This window comes from Podarcis filfolensis (assembly GCF_964270895.1).
Source record: "Podarcis filfolensis genome assembly, chromosome: 13".
NCBI lineage: Eukaryota > Metazoa > Chordata > Lepidosauria > Squamata > Lacertidae > Podarcis > Podarcis filfolensis.
In genome coordinates this window covers 7,484,138-7,511,274 of record NC_139615.1, presented here as the reverse complement: position 1 = coordinate 7,511,274, position 27,137 = coordinate 7,484,138, and the positions used below count along the sequence as shown (strand labels likewise).

Sequence of the window (27,137 nt, the reverse complement as noted above, 5' to 3'; positions counted from 1 at the left end):
CAAGGCAATGGAGTATCCAGACACAAACTATGCAGAGTCATTCGGCCTCCTACGCAGATTTAATGTTTTATGCTTGATTGTTCACCGTAAAACATTTCTGCTCCACTCTTCTTCAAATGCAGAACAAAACAATTTTGGGAAGGGCAGTAGCTCAGGGGCAGAGCATGCGCTTTGCAGGCAGAAACACCCCAGACTCACTCCCAGGCATCTCCAGGTAGTGCTGGGAAGGAATTCCAGCCTAAAACCTTGGAGAGCTACTGCCAGCCAGGGCTTAGCCACACATACCTTTTACCCCACACTTTCCAAGCACAGGTCTACACTTTAAAGCTATCTTTTTTGAACCAAATGAAAACCCATTCTTTAAAGCAGGTACACAACAAAAAGCAATGTGGGTTTTCCAGGGTTTGTCATTTGCTCTGACTCAGGGTAAAGAGGAGAGAGAGAGAGAGAGAGAGAGAGAGAGAGAGAGAGAGAGAGAGAGATCATATGGCAATAGTGCTAGGTTTCCCCCAAGATTTAAGAGACCACACGTATTGCATGCGTCTGACATCATGCGTATCTCACATGATATCACACACATCTCCCAGCACTGGGCTGGCTGGTGCAGCCTTCCACTAGGCACTGCTGGCCCCCACAGTACTGGCAGATGCAGTGTAGACTGGTGCAACCTTCTGCCAAGTGCTCCAATCCCTGCAGCATCTCCTGGCACCAAAAACACTGGTGCAGCCTTCTGCTAGGCCCCGCTGGTCCCCAGGAGATGCGCCAGGTGTGACTGTCCCTGTGGCATCTTCCAACACTGTGCAGGCCAAAGTACAGGCCCTACCGGGAAAGCACAGAGGAAAGGTAAGTGTGGATAAGCCATCAGTACAAACAGCACAAAACTAGATGGATCGTTAGTCTGAGGATGCTATTTGACCGTGAAATACAAACAGTGCCACTTGGAGTCCTCTCTGCAAGAGCATCCTGTTTTTATCCCCTCTGCTTCTTAACTCAATGCCACATATGCAAATTTCTCAGCCAGGCCCCTTCTATTTAAACAGCATCACCTGAAGTTACTCCATGGCCTGGCTGTGTCTCTCTCATTCTGTACAAAGAGAAGAGACACAGATAGACAGACAGACAGAGAGACATGAGATCCCTATTGGTTTTTTTCATTCTCCTAGGCATCTTCCCTGGTGAGGATTTTTGTTTAGTGGGTAACTGATAATGTCGATCCCAACACAAAGGGATAATGACACAATTTGTTTTCTTTTTTTTGCAGGTATCTTCTCAAGTCCACAGATAACTGAGTCTGGTCCAGGACTGCTGAAGCCCGGAGGGTCCTTCAAACTGACTTGCTCTGTCTCTGGTGTTCAAGTCAGTGATCATTACTGGGACTGGTGCCGGCAGGCTCCAGGAAAAGGGCTGGAGTGGATAGGGTTCATCCGGAGCACAACAAATAAAGGAACAACTCAGCTCAATCCGGCACTCAGCAGTCGAACCACCATCTCCAGGGACACCTCCAGAAACGAAGTGTATCTCCAGCTGAGCTCCCTGACAGCTGCAGACACTGCAATGTATTACTGTGCAAGAGACACAGTGAACCAAAGCAATGAAGCATCCATGCAAAAATCACACTACAATTCTGCCATGTGCACTGGCACTGCGAGCTCTCTGTCTTCAACAGACATCCATTGCCCTAATTCTGGCTGAAAGATGTACTGGAAATCTCTCCCTACACAGTTTAATGTTTAGCACCCAAATCAGTATAACCAGGGATGCTTGCAAAAATAAAATCTAACTTCAACTGAGATCTGTCACAGCTACACAAATCTGAACTAGACGGACAACAGTCTTACTAGATTTCTATGCCAAGATGGCAAACCCGAATGGAAAACTCAGAAACCTAGAGGATAATTTTGTTATAAAAGAATGGGGGGGGGGAATTATTTAGGAGACCATTGTAAGCAGATGGAAACAAGAGCAGGATTTTGACTCACTTGTAGTGTAAAAATTTTATGGACAATATGGTTTGATATAAAATTTGGACTATGGATGAAAATGCAGTTGAATATGTTTAAAATAAGACCCCATGGAGGGGATGGGGGAAGCCTCGAGATTCAGAGAATCCCTTTATATGGATTTGTTTTTTACAGTCTGTGTCCATTTATATTTTGTATCTCTAAAACCAATAAAAATAATTTCATTTTAAAAAAGAAAAGAGGAAGGTAATTTCCTTTGTTCTTAAAACAAAGGTATCCATAGAATCATAAAACTGTAGAGCTGGAAAGGACCTCAAGGGTCATCTAGCCCAACCTGCTGCAATGCAAAAATCTTATCCATGAAAGATGGCCCTCCATCTTCTGCTTAAATACCTCCAAGAAAGGAGAGTCCACAGTCTCTCATGGGAGTCCATTTCACTGCTGAAGAATTCTCCCTCGTGTTCAGTCATAATCTCCTTTCTTGTAGCTTGAATCCATCGGTTCAGGTACAACCTTCTGGAACAGGAGACAACAAGCTTGCTCCTTCCTTCATGTGACAGCCCTTTAGATATCCTTTAGATATATGAAGGTGGCTATTATATCTCCTCTCAGTCTCCTCTTTACCAGGCTAAACAGACCCAATTCCCTCAAACTCATCAGGCTTGGTTTCCAGACCCTTTATCATCTTGGTTGCCCTCCTCAGGAAGGAAAATACAATGTACCATGGACGAATGCTGGAAGAGGATCTGAAGTGGAAGGCAATATTTGGGGAGAGTCATCCCTGCATATGGGTGTCCTCTAATTCCCTTTGCTTCTTAAATTCAGGGCCAGATGAGACTGAACACCCAGTATGGAAATCACCCCACTAGGCTCTTTCTGAATGATGTTCCTGGCTTTATTAGCATTTAGGGAACCCACCTATCAAAATGTGTTCATGTGTGTGGTCTTTTTTTCATTATGCAAATTCTCTCAAGTTCAAATAGCAGCATCCTCCTTCTTTCCATGTCCCTGTAGCTCAAGAGAAAAGCTGCCTCTGTTCCACTACTTTTCTTATTCTGATTAATATTTTCCTCTTCCCAGGATAAAAAATGGCAACCCCCTTTCTCCCCTTCTTCCTCATGGCCCTGCTCCCAGGTAGGCTATCCCCTTTCGCATACTTTGAAATGAAATACACTAGATTTTAGGCAGGAATCTTAAGAGTGCAAAACAACCCTTTCCATGTTTTTTAGGATTAACTGAGCAAATCAAGCCCTAACTCTGCTTCTCCTTTTCTTCTCCCTGCTCTTTCAAACCCTGCAGGTGTTTTCTCCCAGGTCACGCTAAAGCAATCTGGGCCAGAGACCTTGAGGCCAGGAGAAACACTTGAGCTGACCTGTACAGTCACTGGTGTCTCTGTCACAAGCAGTTACCGGTGGGACTGGGTACGGATGAGACCTGGGAAAGGGATTGAATGCATGGGGTATTGGGTGGGGACCACAATGTATGCTCCATCTTTACGCAACCGAATCACCATCTCTGTGGATCCTTCCCAAACCAAGTACTTTCTCAGATTGAGCTCTGTGACAGCTGCAGACAACGCTGTGTATTACTGTGTGAGATACACAGTAGGAGGAACTGAAGCAGAGGCTGGCACAAAAAGGGGGAAGTGGTTAGAAAATAGAAACCCACTTCAAGAACCTTGAGGTGATATGTAACTCAATGGGGTTTGCTTCTCTGTAGGCACAGTTCCCACTCTGGAAAAAATATGGAGTGAATGGGGAGGATGAACCCACTTTAAGGCCTTAGACTGATGTTGATATATCTCTGTCTCAGAGATATGGAGTTTGCTCCTCAGAAGACCTGTCTAGAATTGCACTAACAAGCTGCTCTTCAGAATTCAGAGTGGGATGTTTCTCTCATTCTAGCATCCGGCCTGTTAGTCCATAACAACAGCAGCAGTGCAATCAGATGCTGGGACAACCAAAGGAGTTCGGTTGTTATTACTGATCATCTGAGACTGGCCCTCAGCCAGATCCCCCTTGTCCAAAAGGTGGCAGCAGATTCACCCACCACCCCATGTTCCTTCCTACAGAAAACCACAGCCTCTTAAATCACCAGACTTGCAACCACCTGCAAAGTCCCACAAGAGTGTTTGATACAAAGAGCCCCAAAGCTAAAAGAGCAGCTGGATTTCAGATCTGCTTCTCACAGAAGAACTGAAGTTCTTTATTGGGGGTGAGGGGGGAAGAGATAAATTGGTTCATTTGACCTTTATTTTTTTCATGGCTGAGCCATCCTTTATGCATAACTACTCTCCACAGATAATTCTGAGGATGAGTAATCCCTCTTAGCTGAGCAAGATAGCCTCATCATTCTTTTTGTGTGTGATATAGCCCAATACACACATTTCCCTAGTTCAATACATTTCACAAATAAATGTATTCTTATGCACACTTTACCTTCTCCCCCTCCCCATTCTAGGGATCTGCATTTTTGCCTCCTTCCAGAGGCCATAGCAAATCACAAGCAAAGAGCATCAGCAAAAAGACCAGTTGTTTGGACTTTATGTGGCAGGACCACCTGGTCTGTGCCTTCTCCTTCAACCCCTGGAGGGTGATTCTATCATTTCTGTATGGTTCCATCCCACTCCTTGGGGTATGATATTATATTTAAATGGGTTATATATTTGAATTTCTTTCTCCCAACACTCTTCTAGCAACATGGGAAAGTACAGATGCTAAAACCGTCTGACTCCAAATGATGCTCCTGGTTCATGGCCTTTCAGAGAGCCTATTTACCAATGTGTGCATTTCTCTGAGTGTTTTACATTATGCAAATTTGCTCACTGCTCCCAATTCAAATAGTTGCCTCCTGAGTCTTTCATCTTCACTGCAGCTCAGAAGAAGAGCTGACTTAGTTCCAGTGATTATTTTTTTAAAAAAAACAAGAACCTATTATTTTTTATTTTCTTAGAATAAAAATGGCATTGCTCTTTGCCCCCCTTTTCCTCCTCACACTGCTCCCAGGTAGGTATCTCCCCAAATGCTCACTGTCCCTTACACCCAGGATTATAGTCCTGAATCTTAATTGTATAATGTTAACATGATCTGTGTACTTTTTATTAATGGAGCCATGGTGCGGCTGCTTACGAAGTAGCTTTTCAAGCTTGGAGGGGAGACCCTGCTTAACTCTGGTTTCCCTTGCTTCTCCCAATCCCTTCAGGTGTTTTCTCCCAGGTCACATTGAAGGAATCTGGACAAGAAACAGTGAGACCAGGAGAGACCCTTGAGCTCACCTGTACGGTCACTGGGCGCTCTGTGACAAGCAGCTACTATTGGAACTGGGTACGACAGAGCCCTGGGAAAGGGCTCGAATGGATGGGAGCATGGAGTGGGAGCACATACTATGCGCCATCTCTCCGCGACCGAATCACCATCTCTGTGGATTCTTCTCAAACCAAGTATTTTCTGAGACTGAGCGCTGTGACAGCTGCAGACACAGCCATGTATTACTGTGCAACAGGCACAGTGGGACAGACTGAAGCAGAGGCCTGTACAAAAAGGAGGAAGTGTTTCCTTCTGATACTTCTTGAGTAACACTTTGCTGAGAAAAACAGATCCTGCTTCATCCCAGACAAAATATGTACATTCTCCCTTAACATGGCCTTGGACATTGCTGTCTGACATCTGGCCTGATGATGGCCTAGCCATGCAAACTGTTAGCCATCACTGCCTCTTGAGGGAGTGAATTCAGTGTTGCTATCAAACGACGGAATGGTGACTGCCCACACTTGTGACTCAATACGGGGGTCTCCAAGAGGAGCAGGGGGAAAACAGGAGAAGATCTGCAATGAAGTCACAGCCTCCAACATTTCTCAGATGGAGACATCTTATTATACATCAGGAAACATCTCCCTGACACTTGGTGACTTTTTCATTCAAAATGGGCTTTGCATGGCCGCTTCACTGCTTTGAATAAACATTCACAAACTTTTTATTGATAATAATCAGCTAAACAGTTTGAGGATCTATACAACTTTGTAACATGCAGAAATGAGCATTCTCAGAGAATTCAAAGAATGGAACTGAGGGAAGTCGGGGGTGGAGGGGGTTGTGTGGGAGGGCAGAAAATGGGGGGGGGGATAAGGATGATATGTTTCTGGATAATATGTTTTGTTTTAATTTTGAATAAAAAAAATTTTTTTTAAAAGGAAACTTCTCCCTGACACTTGGTGACTTTTTCATTCAAAATGGGCTTTGCATGGCCGCTTCACCAGTCCCTTCATTTGGTCTAGGGATTTTATTTTTTCATCTAAACAGGACTCTGTTTTTGCACCTACACACACACACACCACATTTAATTGTTCTCCAAAATGTGGAGGGGAGGAAGAAAGGAAAAGCGGGACACTCTGGAATCAAATCAGAAACCAGGATGGTGCCTGTAATTTCGGGACTGTCCCTGGAAAACCGGGACACTTGGAGGGTATGATGAAGTGCTACAGTCAGTCATTCTCCTTTCAGGACTTGGGAGCCCTCTCCTGGGGAGAAATAAATTTCTAACTCGCACACTAACATACATACTAGATGCAAGCCTCACAGCTCCATGTTTTGGTTTAGCTTTTAGCTTCTGATCCTTAAATGCAGAACAGAATTGGACGGACTTCCCATTATGCAAATATGCCAAGTACACCCTTCCTTTTTAAAGAGTGCCATTCAATGGTGCTTGATGACCTGACTGAGACTCATACACCCTGTTTGTAATAAACAAAGGACTGAGTGATTAAGGGGGGGAAATATGAGATCTTTGTCCATTTTGCTCATTCTCCTAAGCGCCTCACCTGGTGGGCATTTATGCTTAGTGTAAAAACAAAAAATATTGAATTCAACCCAAAGTGAGGTCATATGAGAAGTCTAACATCTGCCCTTTCTTTTTTTGCAGGCATCCTTTCCAGTCCACAGCTAATCGAGACTGGCCCAGGAGTGGTGAAGCCAGGCGAGTCCTTCAAACTGACCTGCACTATCTCTGGTTTCCAAGTCAGTAATTATAACTGGGTCTGGAACCGACAGCCTCCAGGGAAAGGCCTGGAGTTTATTGGTGCTATTCGGAGCTCTGCAGCTGGAGGAACCACCTATTATAACCCAGCATTCAGTAGTCGGATTTCTGTCACCAGGGACACCTCCAGAAATGAAGTATATCTTCAGCTGAATTCCCCGACAGCTGCAGACACCGCTGTGTATTTTTGTGCACGAGACACAGTGAAGTAAAGTAATGAAGCGTCCATCCATAAACACAATATATCCCATCACTATGGCAGGCAATGCGGGTTGATGGAGGACACATTCATTGTCCCATAGAGTTCCACAAAAGCCATTGAAAACTTGCTTATTCCCATACATGGTCTCAGCTTTCATTACTCAGGTATGGTTCAAATTCGCATACAGGGAGAGAAGAGGAAATGGCTATTATGAGAGAAGTGTTGCGCTCAGCATCATTCTCCAACCAGAAATTGTGAGTCCTTATACTGTCTGGGGTGGGAAGGCAGTTCTTTGACCAACACACAGGCTGACAAACTGCTTTGCATCACTGGTACCAGTGAACAGCTGTGCAGAGTAAAGGGCTTCCATAACTGGTTGCAGAGTGACCATAAGTGATGGAACCTCAGAGAGAGGGAATCATTAAGGCAGAGTGCTCTCCCAGCTGGGTACCAGCTCAATCCAGTACCTCTGAACTTCCCAGATCTGATGGGCTATCAATTCCCTTAGTTATTGGGACTGTGTTTGGGTTCCACCAAAGGATGTCATGCCTATGTTGTCTATCTCTCTTCCCAAATACAGAAACACATTTACCTTGGAATGCTTTGAAGTCTTGCCTTCTTGGTTTTTGGAGGCAATTATACCAGAGTCCCATTAAGGCAGGGGTGGGAAACCTCAGACCCAAGAGCTAAATGTGGCCCTCCATGCCTCTCTAGGTGGCCCTCAGGACTCACCCCAGCTACTCCCCTCACCAGTCTCTCTTCCGACCCTTCTTAAGAAGAAAGAGGAAAATACAAAATTGAGCCTCCCAGGGCTCATTTAGAAACCTGATAGGTTTGTGCTTACTGTGAAAGTGGAAGAAAAAATGTGATTACTCTGAACAATTGGATCCTTTTATTCAGCTAAAAGTATTGTGCATCCAGTTATAGACCAGTAAGTGGCAGCATTTCATGTGAACAGAGGGCTGTGTCCTGCAGATAGGGATGAGGTAGAAGTGTGGTTCAGTTTTTATTTTGATACAAATCAACATTATTTGCACTTCTTGAAACAGGATGCAATCTGAGACACAGCAACCCTTTGAAATTTGCATTTCTCCCAATTTTGCTTTGCAGTTCTCCAATTTTTAAAAAAGGGCATGGAACTCCATATATCTGGAAAAAGTGTGTACAAAATGCAAATGTTGGTAAAGATGACATACAGCAATGCATTATGTTAGGGAGATTTCACGCAAAATATGCACATGAATTTTTGTAAACACACAGAAGATGGAACTTGAGTTTGGAACAAATGAGTAATGGAGGTGACTGAATCGAGCAGATTTACCCTCCTGTCACTGATGGCAAGGTCTGCTTTGAAATTGTGAGGACTTTCTGCTTACCCTCTTCAAACTATCATCACCATTACAACCCTTTTAAAATTAAATTAAATTAAAAACAGTTAAAACCAATTACAAGCACAATTGCAGGTATAAGGTGGGCCCTGGAAACCCTCATCTCTGGTGGCCATAGAAAATAGGTCCGTCTTCAACATTTGCCAAAAGCTAAATGGTGAAGAAGGCAGAAGCACGTCTATTGAGAGGGAATTCCATAACTTAGGGGCTGCCATAGAGACTGCATTCTCCAGGGAAGTGAGGGACCCTTTGCTGATAGTCCTATATCCTGTTTTCACAATGGCCATCAATATGCCTATGGAAAGCCCACAAGCAGGATTTGAGCACAAGAACACACACACACACACACCACTTCTGATTTCCAGGAACTAGTGTTAAGAGGCATACCACCTCCTGGACTGTGAGCACCTTGTTTTGGGCTCAGAAGCAAACAGGCAGTCAGCTTCCCAAGCATATCTCTATATTATACGCCTTCCCTGCAAATCAACCAAGCAGTCTCCTCCAGAGGGGCAATTCCAAAGAGGCAGCCCAATATTGTTGTATTTTGGGCACTAGGCTGAAACATTCTTATTTGTACAGCTGTTTCAGAAACTGCCTTTCTATTTCCATCTGCTTCTTGTTAAGGATGTTTTGCACATTGTTTTATTAATTGGATTTTGTATTTTAATGATGGTCAAATGGCCCTGCAATCAATAAACTGTTTTAACCCACCAACAAGTATACATTTTCCCACACCTTCAGAACCTCCATATCACACCCACAGCCCCATAACTTTAAACCCCAGCTTTAAAATTGTGTTGTTGCCATCTAAGGAGCAAAGCCTCCTTTTATCCTCCTTGTTTCATACACTCTGCTCACTTTAAACAAATCTGCCGGGCGGGTTCCTCCTCTTTAAATACAGCCCTTCAGCCTTGCTCCACAGCCTTCCATTCATTCAGAAAGAGGAGTGAGTGAGTGAGCGAGAAGAGAAAGAAATGAGATCTCTGATGTTTCTTCTCTTTTTACTGAGTATCTGCCCAGGTGAGGATTTTATACTAGATCAGTTACACATTGGACAAAATTGGGTCCAAACAATTGGAGCCTAAGTTGAACTAACTTCAGGACAATTCATGGTGACATTAAATTTCTTTCACCAGCAAAAAATAAGCCATCCCTAGAGTATTGGGTATGGGAGGATGGACAATGGGTGATATAATGCAAGGGAGTTCGGGTCGGGGGGGGAGAGAAATTGCCCAATATCAGGCAAGGGTCCAAATAATTTGGGATAATTCCCCCATCTTTCAGCAGACCGCAGTGCCCAGTGTAATGTTGAGCAAAAGGCTTCCCTTCCAATGATGCATTTCAGAGATCAAGAAGGGAGAAGAGGTTGGAGGACTTCCCGTCCCTAAACTTTCTTAACTGATGTCTTAGGATACAATTCTATGAAGCCAACTCAGAGAGACTCCACGGAGTGGTACTAATTTCTCTCGCTTTGTTCAGGTGTCTTCTGCAGTGTGCATCTGACCCAGTCTGGCCTGGGAGCAGTGAAGCCTGGACAGTCCCTCCAGCTGACCTGCGCTGTCTCTGGTGCTGAAGTGAGTGGCTGGTACTGGGGCTGGAACCGAAAGCCTCCAGGGAAAAGTCTGGAGTGGTTGGGCGGCATTCAGAGTGTGGCCGCAGGAGGAAACGGATACTACAGCTCCAGGTTTAGCTCCCGAATCAGTATCACCAGGGATGCCTCCAAAAATGAATTCTATCTTCTGCTGAGATCCCTCACAGCTGCAGACAATGCTGTGTATTACTGTGCAAGGCACAGAGCAGCACTCTGAGGCAAGGCGATGGAGTATCCAGACACAAACTGTGCAGAGTGATTCGGCCTCCTACACAGATTCAATATTTTATGCTTGATTGCTCACCGTAAAACATTTCTGCTCCACTCTTCTTCAAATGCAACTCTTTGCCGCCTTCCAGCTGCTCTGGTTTTCTGGTCTGTATCCTGAAGCATATGTAACCTGAAGCGTATGTAACATGAGGTACCACTGTATATCTCTAGCTCAAACTGTAAGTTGAGTTTGCTTCTCAGAAGACCTGTCTATAATTGCACTAACAAGCTGCTCTTAAGAATTCAGGGTGGGATGTTTCTCTCATTCTAGCATCCGACCTGTTAGCCCATAGCAACAACAGCAGTGCAATCAGATGCTGGGACAACCAACAGAGTTCGGTTGTTATTACTGATCATCTGAGACTGGCCCCTCAGCTAAATCCCCCTTGTCCAAAAGGTGGAAGCAGAGGCACCCACCACCCCGTGTTCCTTCCTACAGAAAACCACAGCCTCTTAAATCACCAGACTTGCAACCACCTGCAAAGTCCCACAAGAGAGTTTGTTTGAAGCAAAGAGCCGGCAAAGACGGCAGCTGGATTTCAGATCTTGCATGTAACCTCTCCATCAGAAGAAATGAAGTTCTTTATTGGAGGTGTGGGGTAAGGTTACCAGACGTCCCCATTTTCCGGGGACAATCTCCTGATTTACAAATCAGCGCCCTGACAAAATCCATCTATTTAGTAGGAAATTGAAGAGTAGTCCTGGATTCATTGAAAAAAAATCTGGTAACCTGAGTAGGTGGGGAAAAGAGATAAATTGCTTTATCGGGCCTTTATTTTTTGCATGGCTGACCCATCTTTTATGCAAAACTCTCCACTGAATATTCAGAGGATGAGTTATCCCTCTAGCTGAGCTCCATGACAGCCACATCTTTATTTTTGTATGTGATATTGCCCAATACACACATTTCCCTAGTTTAATACATTTCACAAATAATTGGGTTTTTTTATGAGCACTTTACTCTCTCTCCCTCTACATTCTAGGGATCTGCATATTTGCCTCCTTCAAAGAGGCCATAGCAAATCACAAGCAAAAACCATCAGCAAAAGGTCCTTTCCCCAGTTATAAACCTTGGACAACTGCTGCCAGCCAGTCTAAGTAATACTAAGCTAGATGGACTTACTAGGCAATTTTCCTAGGATCCTAAAAGAACTAGGAGGCTTCCTATATTCAAAAAAGAACCTGCTTAAGTGAGGAAAGTACGGTGTGAATGAAAGGTAGAAGAGCAATTAAGTGAAAGGCAATATTTCAGGAGATGCCCCCCCACCCAACCATTGCTTGGAATCATTCCTGCAACTGAGTCTCCTTTGCTCCTCTTTGCTTCTTAAATGCAGGACCAGACACAACAGAACGCCCTCTAGGCAAATCACCCCACCCACCTCCTTCTGTTTAAATAGCATTGTCCTTTGTGGCTCCATGGCCTGGTTGAGTCCCATTCACTCCTTACTAAAGCTAAAGGGGAGAGAGTGAAGGCAAAAGGGGGAGAGAGAGAGAGAGGAAGGAAGGAAGGAAGGAAGGAAGGAAGGAAGGAAGGAAGGAAGGAAGGAAGGAAGGAGATATGAGTTTCATTTTGCTTTTCCTCATTGTCCTAAGCATCTCCCCTGGTGAGGATTTATTCTTTAGAATAAAAACAAAAATGTTGAACCCAACACTGAGAGATTCCCGGTTATGAAATAATTTCTGCATTCTTTTGCAGGTATCTGCTCCACTGCACAGATAATCGAGTCTGGCCCAGGACTGGTGAAACCTGGGGAGTCCTTCAAACTGACCTGCAGAGTTTCTGGGGTTCAGCTTGATAATTATTACTGGCACTGGATCCGGCAGCCTCCAGGGAAAGGGCTGGAATGGATAGCACTTATTCGCAACACTGCAAATCAAGGAACCACTGATATCAATTCAGCACTGAGAAGTCGAGCCCGCATCTCCAGGGACATCTCCAGAAATTAAGTGTATCTCCAGCTGAGCTCCCCGACAGCTGCAGACACTGCAATGTATTACTGTGCAAGAGACACAGTGAACCAAAGCAAGGAAGCATCCATGCAAGATCCACCCTCAGACTCAACCCCTTGCACAGGAACTGATAGATCCCTGTCACCAACAGACATCCATTGAATGAATGCAGCTAAATTTGTGCTGATAATCTGCACCCCATTTGAGGGCAAAATGGTGGGGGTAATGTTCAGCCACGTTCTTTGACCAGCAGAAATTCTGAGAAATGTTGAGGGTACGCTGTGCTCAGATTGGCTTAGGTTGCCTTTTGTCTTTAACTGCATTAAGCAGTTGGTCCCTTACCTTTCCCGCCCCAATCTGGCCACAGTTATCCATGCAGGCTTGACTACTGTAATACTGTAATATTGCCCTTGAAACTGTCCCAGAAAGTCCAGCGGGTGCAGAATGCTGCAGCAAGGCTCTTCACGGGATCCCTGCCATGAGAGCATATTCACCCACTGCTCTACCAGTTGCACTGGCTCCCAGTGGAGTATCGGGTCAGGTTTAAGGTGCTGCTTTTGACCTTTAAAGCCCTTTGTGGCTTAGGGCCATCGTATTTACAGGACTGCCTCTCCTGGTATGCCCCGCAGAGTACCTTAAGGTCCATGAATAATCATAGTTTAGAGGTCCAGGGCCCTAAGGAAGTCAGATTATCCTCCACCAGGGGCAGGGCCTTCTCAGTGATGGCTCTGACCTGGTGGAATGCTCTGTCCCATGAGACCAGGGCCCTGCAGGATTTAACTTCTTTCCGCAGGGCCTGTAAGACAGAGCTATTCCGCATGGCTTCCAATTTGAACTTAGCCTGATCTTTTATTCCCCTTCCTTCCCTCCCCCTCACCTTTTTATGAAGATTACCCACTCTGGGATCCCACAGCTAATTCTCCCCTGGTCTCCTCGCTGGCCCAAACAGGACTAACTTAGCCAGCTAGCCCTGGTGATCAACTAATGTTTATTGGATGGATTTTCCCCCAAACTGATTTTTGAATTCTGAATTTATTGTTATTCACGTTTTATACTGTATTTTATGCTGTTTTTTGTTGCATCAATTAAGTGTTTTAAATTTGTTGTTAGCTGCCCTTGAAGTTCTCACCCTGGGCCAGCAGGGGGATACTGTAGATAGTTATGCAAATGAAGGATCGAAAGTGAAGTTCAGTGATTGGATAGTTTTAGAAAGTTGTTACAGTAACGTGGTACTGGAGCTCTATATAAGCAGGCTGACTGAGCCCTTCAGTTCAGTTCTGTTTCAGCTTACAAGTAAAGAGCTGCATTGGAAGAATCGCTGTGTCGTCTGATATGTTCACCCACAACTTAACAGCCCTGACCCCAGTTTTCTGACCGGGAAGGGTAGGGTATAAATAAAAATTTATTATTTATTATTATGGAGTCAGCTCCCACTTTAAATTTTATTAAAAGTGGTTGCCTCTCACTTCTTATTATGATGACAGTGTCACTTATGCTTATTAAACCACATGAAATAAATCACTTTTAAGAACTCTCTGACCAGCCCTCAGCTATAGTCTCCTTGTCTAGGAGGTGACAGCAGAGAGAATCCTTTCCAAAGCAAACGACAATCTCTCAAATCGCCAGACTGACAACCACCTGCAAAGTCTCACAAAAGAGGTTCTTGGAGGCAAGGAACCTCAAAGCCATGAGCTCCCTGGCCTTACATGTAATGACTTCCACATAAGGACTGCAGCTCTTTATTGGAAGGGGGGGGCAAAATGGATCTGCACACTTGTCCCCTTCTAGAGGCCAACATAGCCTACAGCCCATCACAAGCAAAGGGCATCAAGAAACAATCCCATTGCTAAGGCTTCGTGGATGTTGCAGCACAGTTTGATCTGTGCTCTCCTCCCCTCCTCGATGGGTGTCTTGTGACATTTTGCACTGTTCCATCCTTTTCCACGTAGTGATATATTACACAACCTTCAAGTGTCCCAGGACATCCCAGAATAATAGAAGCCATCTCGGCTCCTGATTGTCCCAGAATGTCCCATTTCCCCCCTCCAGCCCCACCGAGCGTGGGGGAAAGGGTGAGCCAGCACTTGTGCTTACAGTGGTGTCGCACTCTCGTGCAAGCCAAGTAACTCGCACTGTAGCACCATACCAAAATACACGCACCCCAATTTTCATCAGTGTAATGTTGGAGGATATATGATATGTTATTTATGTTGTATGCTTACATAGACATCCACTCAATGTGCTCATCTCAACACAAAAAGTAATACTGACACCTATAGGCTCTAAATGGTGCTCTTGCTTTTATTATGCGTGGCCTTTTTTACATTATGCAAATTCTCTCACTGCCTCCCAAATTCAAATAACAGGCTTCTTGGTAATTTAGCTTCATTGCAGCTGAGGAGAAAGGCTGCCTCCATTCCAGCATTATTGTTTTTCATTCCTATTATTACTTTTCTCCTCTCAGGATAAAATAAAATAAAATGATGCTGCTCTTGGTCCCCCTCTTCCTCTTGGCCCTGCTCCCAGGTAAGTATCTCCTAAATCATTCTCCAACCTTTCCACATCTTATCAAATGAACTATCCTGAATATTAGATAGGATACTTAATGGTATAACAATTCCCACGACCCAGGTGTTTTGGTTTAAACGAGCAATGATAAAACTTTGCAAGAAACAGCCTTAAAGTTTTGGCTGGGCCTACTGCCTAACTCTGGTTTTCCTTTTCTTTACCTTCCCCCAAATCCCTTCAGGTGTTTTCTCCCAGGTCACATTGAAGGAATCTGAACCAGGAACAGTGAGACCAGGAGAGACCCTCGAGCTGACCTGTACGGTCACTGGGCGCTCTGTGACAAGCAGCTATTGGTGGAACTGGGTACGACAGAGCCCTGGGAAAGGGCTTGAATGGATGGGAGGGTGGACTGCAAGATCGTACTACGCTGCATCATTCCAAAACCGAATCACCATCTCTGTGGATTCTTCCCAAACCAAGTACTTTCTGAGGTTGAGCTCTGTGACAGCTGCAGACACAGCCATGTATTACTGTGCAACAGGCACAGTGGGACAAATCGAAGCAGAGGCCTGTACAAAAAGGAGGAAGTGGTTAGAAAATAGAAAGCGATCTACGATAGATTCTCACTTCTGCTTAAAAGAAACCACGTCATTTTGAAATCACTGAAGCTGTGCCCCTTTCTCTCCACTCTCCACATCCCAAGTTGACACAAACTGCGGCGAGGAAGGAGAATTGCATTAAGAAAAGAGAAGCAGGATAAAGGGGGAGGTTCTCATGCTGTAGAACTCCATGCATTCAACCACAAAATCAGCCGCTAAGATCATGGAGACGCTAAGCTCCACGATAGCCATTGATGAGTGCATGAGACACAACTCAAGGCTTAGGGGGGGAAACTTCCATTTTAGACAGCGACAACAGCCTGCAGCACAAACTGCAAACCCCGTGAAAGTGGGGGAAAGAGTGATTAAGCGAGACCATTTTCATTCAGCCCAGAAACCCGGCAAGCGTTGATTGATTGATTCAGAAATATCTATTTGATGGAGCAAAGTCGTTGGAAGGGCTGTGGCTGACTGGTAGAGCTTAGTGCACAGAAAGTCCCACATTCAATCCCTGGGAGAGATTGCAGTTTGCAACCCTGGAGAGCTCCTGCCAATCAGTGTAGACAACACTGAACTAGATGGACAGTGGTCTTACTAGGCATACAGAGGTTTCCTATGCTCCTAAAAGAATGTCCTTAGGTAGGATAAATACAGTGCACCATGAATGAAAGCTGGAAGAGCAATTAAGATAGAAGACAATATTTTGGGGGGTGGGGGGTCCTCTCCTTGGAGAGAAATCTTGGAGAGCTGCCTGCCAGTCAGTGGAAGCAATGGCAGATGGACTTACTAGGCAATTTTCTGATCCTCCTAAAAGAACTCGTAGGTGGCTTCCTATATTCATAAAAGAACTTGCTTAAGTGAGGAACGTTTGCCATGAATGAATGGCGGAAGAGCAATTCGGTAAAAGGCAAGATTTGGGGGAGCCCCTACCCACCCACCCAATCCATTGCTTGGAGTCATTCTTGCAACTGAGTCTCCTTTGCTCCTCTTTGCTTCTTAAATGCAGGTCCAGACACGACAGAACGCCTTCTAGGCAAATCACCCCACCAGCCTCCTTCTGTTTAAATAGGATTGCCCAGTGTGACACCCTGGCCTGGCTGAGTCCCATTCACTCCTTACTAAATTTAAAGTGGAGAGAGTGAAGGAGAGAGAGAGAGAGAGAGAGAGAGAGAGGAAGGAAGGAAGGAAGGAAGGAAGGAAGGAAGGAAGGAAGGAAGGAGATATGAGTTTCATTTTGCTTTTCCTCATTGTCCTAAGCATCTCCCCTGGTGAGGATTTATCCACTGGAATAAAAACAAAAATGTTGAACCCAATGGAAAAAGATTCCCGATTATGACACAATTTCTGCATTCTTTTGCAGGTATCTGCTCCACTCCACACATAATTGAGTCTGGTCCAGGACTGGTGAAACCTGGGGAGTCCTTCAAACTGACCTGCAGAGATTCTGGGGTTCAAGTCAGTGATTATTACTGGAACTGGATCCGGCAGCCTCTAGGGAAAGGGCTGGAATGGGTAGCATTCATTCGCAACACTGCAAATGGAGGAACCACTGAGATCAATTCAGCACTGAGAAGTCGAGCCAGCATCTCCAGGGACATCTCCAGAAATGAAGTGTATCTGCAGCTGAGCTCCCCAACAGCTGCAGACACAGCAGTGTATTTTGCTGTGCGAGGCGAGAGACACAGTGAACAAAAGAAGGAAGCATCCCTGCAAGATCCACCCTCAGACTCAACCCCTTGCACAGGAAGTGATAGATCCCTGTCACCAACAGACATCCACTGAATCCAGCTAAATTTGTGCTGAATATCTTCACCCCCTTTGAGGGCAAAATGCTTCAACCACTTTCTTTGGACAGCAGAAATTCTGAGAAGCGTTGAGGGTACAATGTGCTTGGATTGGCTTAGGTTTCTTTTTGACTTTTATGGAGTCAGCTCCCACTTTAAATGTTATTAAAAGTGATTGCCTCTCACATCTTAGGCTCAATTATGATGACAGTGTCACCCATGCTTAAATAACCATATGAAATAAATCACTTTTATGACCTCTCAGACCAGCCCTCAGCTATATTCTCCTTGTCTAGCGGGTGGCAGCAGAGACAACCCTTTCCAAAGCAAACAACAATCTCTCAAATCGCCAGACTGACAACCACCTGCAAAGTCTCACAAAAGAGGTTCTTGGAGGCAAGGAACCTCAAAGCTACAAGCTCCCTGGCCTTGCAAAGTCTCATAAAAGAGGTTCTTGGAGGGAAGGAGCCTCAAAGCTACGAGCTACCTAGCCTTACATGTAATGACTTCCACATAAGGACTGCAGCTCTTTATTCGAAGGGGGGGTGAATCTGCACACTTGTCCCTGGGACAAGCAGCTACTGGTGGCACTGTGTACGACAGACCCCCCGGGAAAGGGTTCGAATGGATGGGAGGGTGGACTGCAAGCTCCTACAATGCTGCATCACCATCTCTGTGGATTCTTCACAAACCAAGTCATTTCTGAGACTGAGCTCGGTGACAACTACAGACACAGCCATACATTACTGTACAACAGTCAGACACATTGGGACAGAGTGAAGCAGAGGCCTGTACAAAAAGGAGGGAGTGGTTAGAAAACAGTGACATGAAAGTGATATACTATGGATACCTGGTTCTGCTTAAAAGAAAAGCACCTCAGTTTAAACACACCTATGCCATGTTCCATTCTCCCCACCCTTCCTCTCCCAGGTGTTTCCTCCCATCCCGGGTTAAACAGTCGGGGACAGAGAATGAGAACTGCCTAAGAAAAGTGGGGAAAACATTAACGGTGATATTCACGTCCATAGACTTCAATGCCTCAAGTCACAGAAATGGCAGCTCAGATCAATGAGACATTGAGTTAAGCCCCATTGATGGGTGCGGGAGGCCCAGCTCACATCTGGTGGAGGCCCAATATCAGTGGAGCATTGGAGGACAGAAAAATGACAGTAAAGGGTCTTCAGTTAAAATCTGTAAGCGGTAATGTTCATCCATAGAGGGTTGAACAAATGGCTTGTGTCCTCAATGCTGGTGCTGGGGATTATATATTTTGCCAAGTTAAAAATTCATTTCGAAACTTCTCATTGAGTTGAATGCTGCATTAAACTGGCTCAGTACTGGAAATTGGTGAACATTATTTCTATTCTTTTTTTTTATAATTTTGCCCAGTAATGGAGGCCCAGTATCAGTGGAGCATTGGAGGACAGAAAAATGACAGTAAAGGGTCTTCAGTTAAAATCTGTAAGCGGTAATGTTCATCCATAGAGGGTTGAACAAATGGCTTGTGTCCTCAATGCTGGTGCTGGGGATTATATATTTTGCCAAGTTAAAAATTCATTTCGAAACTTCTCATTGAGTTGAATGCTGCATTAAACTGGCTCAGTACTGGAAATTGGTGAACATTATTTCTATTCTTTTTTTTATAATTTTTTTTATTGATTTTCCAACATAAATTAAAACACATTACAACTGACAATACATAGACAAACAAACATATAAACACGTATAATTTCATAACCTCTTTTTCTTAAGCCTTATTTCAACGACTTCCCCATACCTCCCTTTTCTGCATCCCTATTTTAATTTTTTTCAGCAACCCCTAATTTCAATTACTTATAATTCACTTTCTTTAAATCCTTTTTCTCTTACCCAATCATTTATCACTGCAATTCTATTTTACATTACCCATGACATTTTAGCACTCATTAATTTTACAACAGTTCTTAAGATAAGCTTTAAATTTCTTCCAATCTTCTTCCACCGTCTCTTTTCCTTGGTCGCGAATTCTGCCAGTCATCTCAGCCAGTCCCATATAGTCTATCACCTTCGTCTGCCACTCCATTATTTCTATTCTTAAACAGGTTGTGATTAAAGGGGGAGTATTGACTTTGAGTTACCCATTATCTTCCTTTTCACCCAACCGACTGATCATACCAAGTGATTCTGAGATGCACTGTCATCCTTATTTATATGCAACTGCATTTTAATCTCGAAGTCGCAGATACATCCAAAAAAGTCGCGCAGCTTTGTAACCATGAACAAGACAAAGCACAGCAAAACCACCTTAAAAATTTGGATCATGCCAAAGGTCCATCTAGTTCAGCCTCTGACAGTGGCAAGCCAGAAGCCCTAATGGGAAGCCTGAAAGAACAACCCAAGTGCAAGGTCACTCGCCCCTCCTTGATATCCGATGTGAGCCAAACGATTTGAGGAGAAGAAAAACGTTTGATGGTTTGTGGGGGGTTGAGTTTACTGCAGCTGCAGTGGAAAGGGCTGGCACACTGCCATTTTTACTGTAATTATTGGTATGTTCTAAACAGATTTCATATACAGGCAATCTCCCATTTACATGGGGGTTACGTTCCAATGCATCGCATGCATCAGTGAAATTGTGTATCCTTGAAACACCATTGAAAAAGCTTGCAGACACCCCATTCCACTCCCATCCTGCCCCATTCCGCCCCTTTTTGTGACATTTTCAGGTCACTTCTGTGTTCAGCTTGAGGCACGTGTGCATGGTAGCGCACATGTTGAATGTGTGCAAGGGGGGGCGCATGTTGCCTGTATGTACATAGTTTAAATCAGGCATCCCCAAACTCGGCTCTCCAGCTGTTTTGGGACTACAATTCCCATCATCCCTGATCACTGGTCCTGTTAGCTAGGGATGATGGGAGTTGTAGTCCCAAAACAGCTGGAGAGCCGAGTTTGGGGGTGCCTGGTTTAAATTGTATCAGTGTTCAATTGTATTTTAAGGTTTGATTTCTTGATGTATTTAGTGGTTCTTGTTTGTAAGCTGCCTTGAGTATATATCATAATAATGAAAATAATAATGACAACAACTGCTATAGAGCCCTGCAGTGGGAAGAACCTCACTATTCTTACCTTGTTGCAGCAGCCATCCTGTCTGCCCACCCCCAAATGTACTGGAATGATACTGCCTTAAGGGCACAGGAGGGTGAATGGCATCAATAGGAGCTCTGTCACACAAGCCAGCAATGAAATACTGGGATAGAAGGACATTGGTCTTACAAGGTATAAGGCTGCTTCCTATGCTCCTAAAAAGAACATCATTAGGGGTGCAAGGTACAATGTACTGTGAATGAAAGCTGCAATTAGGGTAGAAGGCAAAAACTGGGGAGTGTCTCCCCCAGCCCCACGACACCTTGACTGGAGTCATAACCATAAGCAGGTCTCATCTCATCCGCTTTGCTTCTTAAGTGCAGGACCAGATGTGACTGAACACCCTCTATGCAAATCACCTGACCAGGCCCTTTGTGCTTAAATAGCACCATCCAGCATTGCTCCGTGACCTGGCTGAGTCCCTTTTTGTTTTGTACTAAGAAAGAAAGAAAGAAAGAAAGAAAGAAAGAAAGAAAGAAAGAAAGAAAGAAAGAAAGAAAGAAAGATGAGTTTCCCATTGCTATTTCTCATTCTCCTGAGCTTCTCTCCTGGTGAGGATTTATCCTTTGTATACAACCAAAATGTTGAGTAGAACACAAAGAGGTTCCCAATTATGACACAACTTCTGCATTCTTTTGTAGGTACATCTTCCACTCTACAGATAATCGAGTCTGGTCCAGGACTGGTGAAGCCCGGAGACTCCTTCAAGCTGACCTGTGCAGTTTCTGGGGTTCAAGTGGGTGATTATTATTGGAATTGGATCCAGCAGCCTCCAGGGAAGGGTCTGAAATGGATGGGGCTTATTCAGGACACGGAAGATGGTGCTGGCACCACATACAGCCCAACATTTGGAAGTCGAATCAGCATCACCAGGGACACCTCCAAAAATGAAGTATATCTTCAGTTGAGGTCCCTGGAAACTGCAGACACAGCAGTATACTACTGTGCGCTGCACAGTGAGCCAGAGCAATCAAGCATCTGTACAAAAACCACAATCAGTCTCAACCACCTGCTCAGGAACTGCTGGCTATCTATCTCCAATAGATGGAGCTAACTGTCAAGTTGATTAAAGCATTTGTCTTTGTGTAAATACCAGCAAAATGCCTTCATGATGGCATGCAATGAAGTCAAATTCCATTGAAGTCATTGAAGACACATATCCAATATAGATGAAGAACTATGAAGTCATGTTCCATCAGATGATTTGATAGGTCCACTCACCTGATTCGGTGGGCAGCGTTGTAGCTGGGTCTTGGGCCCTGGGCCCTCCCGGTGATCTGGCCCAGGGATGGAGACTGATGCCTTCCCCACCACTGCTTGTCCACACCATCAGTGCTGGGCAGGGGCCCGCTCAAGGGGCGCCCCCTGGTGACCAATCAGCACTGATGGGGGACGGTGCCACAGGGAATTTAAACCATGGTGTGGCGGGGAGATTGTCCTCTCATGCCCTTCACCAGATCTCCCATCCCTTGCCTCTTCTTCTGCTTTGCTGCACTACGACCTTGCTATGAACTAATATTGATCATCATATTTTGGGAATTTTTTTCCACTTGGCAGATTGGCTCCAGCCATTTGGTTTTTGCCTACCTTGAAGCTATGGTCACAAGTTTGTGAGGTTAGGCATTGGGTAAGCCTTTGTTTGGATGGAGGGGAGGTTGTAGCCTCCGCCTGCCCTTCCTCTTTAAGGGTATCCTGTTAAAGGAACCCGGGGGCGTGGATTCTGTCCAATGCAGCCCTCCAGATGTTTCTGGATTGCAGTTCCAATCAGCACCAGCCAGCATGGCTAGGAAATGATGGGGATTGAAATCTACCAACATCTGCCTGGGATAAAGAGTGTGTCATGGCTACAGGAACTACCACAATGACCAGGCATCCCCAAACTCAGGACTACAACTCCCATCATCCCTAGCTAACAGGACCAGTGGTCAGGGATGATGGGAATTGTAGTCCCAAAACATCTGGAGGGCTGAGTTTGGGGATGCCTGACAATGACACTATTCAAGCTAAAACTCCATTATTCATCCAGTAGACCAAGGAGAATTGCATTCATTGATTTATCGAACCCACCAATGCTAGCTTGTTGTTTTGTAACAATGAAATTTATAAGAAATACTTAAAATTAGGAAGTTTCCAGATGAAAAATACCAGAAGAGATCCCATTGCATCAGAAGAGATCTCATTGCCTTCCCTAGGTTGATGCTGGGGACAAAATATAGAGCACTGAGGAACAATGCCGTGTACCAGAGAGTAACAACATGTACAGTCCCACATTCATAGATTGCATATCAAGATCACATACTTAAATAAATTCACATTGTATTAATCTATCTATATTCTTTTGTGAGAAGAAACATCCAATATCCTCTCCAAATTTCTGAAGAGTGCTCCATCAATATTTGGAGTGGAGGCTTACATGGTATCCCTCATGATTTCAATTTCACAGGCAATTTTTTTTGTAGAGGAATACATCACTGTGGGTCCTGGGAGTAGCATTGTAACACGCACCCTAGTAAAATCATCCATGTTCACAAAGAAAAGACACCAATGGAGAAGGAAGCGTTAACCACATGGGGTTGGGCTAGATGACCCTTGGGGTCCCTTCCAACTCTACAGTCCTATGATTCTATGACATTATAACATGCTGATTGTACATCTGCAAAGCAACTGCTTGTCTGGAATCAAAGTGGGCCAAGTAAATGTTTTTCGCTCTCCCGCTTCTTAAATACACACATGAACATTTTTATTTAGCTACATGATTTTCCAAATCTGGAGGGTCATGTATTGTACTAAGAGAAAGAGAAAGAGAGAAAAAGAGAGAGAATGAATGAATATTGCTGTCCAACTCTTGGCTGTAATTTGAATAAGCATATTTACATCCCATATACGTACTGTATTTCTCGCTCTATAAGGCGCACAAGACGCACCAAGTTTTTGGAGGAGGAAAACAAGAAAAACAATATTCTGAATCTCAGAAGCCAGAACAGCAAGAGGGATCGCTGCACAGTGAAAGCAGCAATCCCTCTTGCTGTTCTGGCCTCTGGGATAGCTGCGCAACCTGCATTCGCTCCATAAGACGCACACACATTTTCCCTTACTTTTTAGGAGGGAAAAAGTGAGTCTTATAGAGCAAAAAATACGGTACTTATCCCTAACACAGATCTTAAAGAATCAGTAGGGAGTTGAGGGAGCAATAGTTCAGCTCATACAGAAAAATCAGTGAGAGTCAGGAAGGCAGCAGGACAGTAAGGACGACTCAGCTCACCTGCTGATGGATCTGAAGTTCTCCAGGGGCAAATTAGTGTGGTTCTCTCTCAATCCAAAACCTTTTCAATCCAGGCAATTCATCAAAAAACGCCAAGGTGCAGATGCCAAATTGTCTATTAAAAACAAAACAAAACAAAACAAAACACAAAACAAAACAGTGATCTTCAAAATTAGGAGGAATTCTAGTATATTCAGATGATCAGCAATCCAAATACACTCCTATATAACTTTCTGTTCATCTACTTATCCATCTTGACATGAGTTCCTCTTGACTCTGCATTATTCTCTTCGCTCTCTGCATCCAAATTTATTCTCAGACAGGAAGCCCATGTGATTCTGGTTTCCACCCATACTATTAAAGGAGGAAGCTGGTAAAGACCCATGAGGATGATAGGGCAGATGGGATGAGACCAATTAAATATATAATTACCAAGATAACTATTTAGTAGATGGAGAAACAGGGAGACACTTTCACCCTATGAGTTCTTGAAAATCAGCTCAGTTGGGCCTTGCCAAACAAAAGGAGGCTGAATGACCAGGGAGAGCCGGAATTTATCCTGGCCCTGGGCGTGGAGCCAAGTGCCAACATTGGGCAGTTGTTCCCACGCCCAGGGACACACCCTCACAGCCCCACCATGATTGGAGATGGCAGGCATATGATCCAGCCTGCCATTTGCCGGTTTACAGGTGAGGCCCCAGGGCCCGCCCACAATGCCACCCACTGAAGAAGGCAGACAGACTTGCCAAACAGAAATATGGAGGGGGAATTTCAATTTGTTTCAGGTGGGAAAGGAACCATGAGGTGACTTTCCTCTTTGTATGATTAGAGTAACAGAATTTAGGAGCAGCATCTGAACTATGTGGGAGAACTCGACTTCCGTCTATTTCTTTTTACCATCTGCCTTGGGCAGATTTTCTTTGTTAGCTACATATAAATCTTTGTTATAAAGGGAGGAGGATCCAGTTCACACCAAGCTACCGTGGGCCCTCAGACTCTGTTCTATTGGGATATACCATTCTTCCTGTGAAAGCCACCACCACAGTTTGGCTAGCAACTTGGTCTTTGTCATGATAATTTAAAAATGACACAGGAATATTGCTAAATCCTTACTGCAAAATTCTACACATGCCTTGAAGTGAAGACAATTCAAAGCCCAGCTTAATCATAAGCCATACAAATGAATGCATGCTTACTCCCTCAGTATGCATAATGAACTTCCGTGATGCAGAATTTGCAAAATAATCCGTATTTCCGTATTGCAGAATTTGCCATTTTTCTGGTTAACAGGAAGGTGTACAACCTCATAAGTAAAATGTACAAGGGGCTCACAGAAGAAGAAGAGGAGGAGGAGGAGGAGGAGGAGGAGGAGCAGGAGGAGTTTGGATTTGATATCCCGCTTTATCACTAACCTAAGGAGTCTCAAAGTGGCTAACAACCTCCTTTCCCTTCCTCCCCCAAACACTCTGTGAGGTGAGTGAGGCTGAGAGACTTCAGAGAAGTGTGACTGGCCCAAGGTAACCCAGCAGCTGCATGTGGAGGAGCGGGGAATCAAACCCAGTTCACCAGATTACGAGTCCACCGCTCTTAACCACTACACCACACTGGCTCACTTAAGTATAGTACATGCAAGACTTAATCCTATTGCTGTTTTGTGAGGGGTGTTTATTATTTTTATTAAACTTCATGAAACATATACTTACAGCATATATGTGAATTACAAAAAACCCAAACCCTTATACTGACAATGCTTCCCTTCCCCTCATCCTCCCTCCAGCACAGCCAAGCACAAAGCATATCTAGGGCATATCTAAGACACATGGCATCCCTCAAAGAATCTTGGGAACTGTAGTTTGCTGAAAATTGTAGCTACTACAGTCCCCATGAGCCTTTGAGGGAAAGTGGTATGTTTTAAATTAGTATTGCATGTGCAATGGGTGTGTATCAGCCCTGTGTGAGGTTGGGAGGAGCTGTCCAACAGCTGAAGAACAGAAGAGATGAAGGAGGCCATCCTAAGGCCCAGCAAACTGTAGAGTTGGGTTGGTTGAGTGATGGTAGACAACTTGGTCTTGCCTGCAGAGGAACCATCATCAGAAAGAAGAGCACAGTAAACACTACAATGCCTACGCCCAAGTCTGTGTGTTGACTTTCTTATTCACATGCAAAACGCTTCTGCAACGGAAAGTATTTAATTTATGTAGTCATCTCTTTCTGAAAGAGCAACCAGGGAAGACCAGCTCTTTCCTGCCTAGGGTCAGATGGGGAGACTTCTTTGCTTAACCCAGTTATCACTCGTTGTTATGTTGCTAAGGAAAGGAAAAAGCAGCAGCACAGTCACAGTGAAAAGGATTCTTTGCACTTTTGCTTGTCCAGTAGATGGCAGCCATGCCCCATAAAAATCTGTGCCAAGAGTGTGCCAAACCACATGACCACATTGCCACAAGATTGTGATGCACCTTATTATAGAAAGTTGCTAAATCTTGAAATGCTTTTCTTCAAATGTGTGAGTGTTCACTCCTTTCCATTTGGCAAACAAAACATATTCCTTTTGGGAACATGATACTGACCTACTTGATATCTGGGCATTGTTTTGGACTAATTCTAGTCAGAAGTAAGCCCTATTGAATTCAGTGGGTCTTGCTCCCAGGTAAGTGGGGTTAGGAGTGAGGCCAATGTCAGTTGAACTTAGGGCCCAGTGAAAACAATGGGGAAATTTACTAATAACTTAAGTCCTGTTGATTTCAGTAAGAAGGCCCCAAAGGACAGTGGTGTGTGTGTGTGTGTGTGTGTGTGTGTGTGTGTGTGTGTTCCGTCTTGCTCTCTGAATCAGGGTGAATTTTCAACCTTTTAAAAAATAAGGTATTATATGGCTTTTTGATGAATTACATATCACAGTGGGGGACACATGGTGTCAAGCTATTGTACCAATATATCCTGTGATATAGAAGGTGAACAAATACATCCAAAGCTTTCTGGGAAGGCTGCATGGGAAAATGAAGAGTTCTAGATCACCACAACCTCCTCTAGATACAAGTGCAGCAATGCATATCTACAGCACCCAGATCACTGTCTCAAAAAATTTCAGAGAGAAATGGAAGCTATCATCAAGGCTCCATTCACGGTGCTCCATTCATATGCCTATGCAAAAACTCCATTCACCACGTCTGAGCAAGAAGTTAGCAGGTTCAGCATGAAGTGAACTGGTCTGTTCTGCCTCCCCAAGAACAGCAGGTGGGAGACCAGAAATGTCTCCTATTCACTGAGAGCCTGCTTGGAGGCAGCACTGGGCAGGGGCTGCTGACAAGGAGGCAGATCCAGCAGCCAAAGGAGTGTGCTGCTGCTGAGACTGTGACAGGTAATGCACTCCTAGGAGGCCATATTTGTGGATCCTGCTGCCTGAGGCGGTCGCCTAACCCTGCCACATGGGGGTGCTGGCCCTGTTGATGGGAGATGGAGTCCAACCTCATCTGG

The 27,137-nt window shown here is 44.5% G+C and overlaps 2 gene segments (V, D, J or C); both read left to right on the top strand.

Annotated features, from left to right (window-relative positions):
* The first annotated feature begins 6,655 nt into the window (after nt 1-6,655).
* LOC310747085 (immunoglobulin alpha-2 heavy chain-like) overlaps nt 6,656-27,137 on the top strand; it is a 136,413-nt gene continuing 115,931 nt past the window's right edge. Inside the window, exons 1-2 of the C gene segment in view lie at nt 6,656-6,780; nt 6,879-7,195.
* Nucleotides 16,518-17,297, top strand: LOC310747186 (immunoglobulin heavy variable 4-59-like). The segment is given in 2 exons: nt 16,518-16,768; nt 16,861-17,297.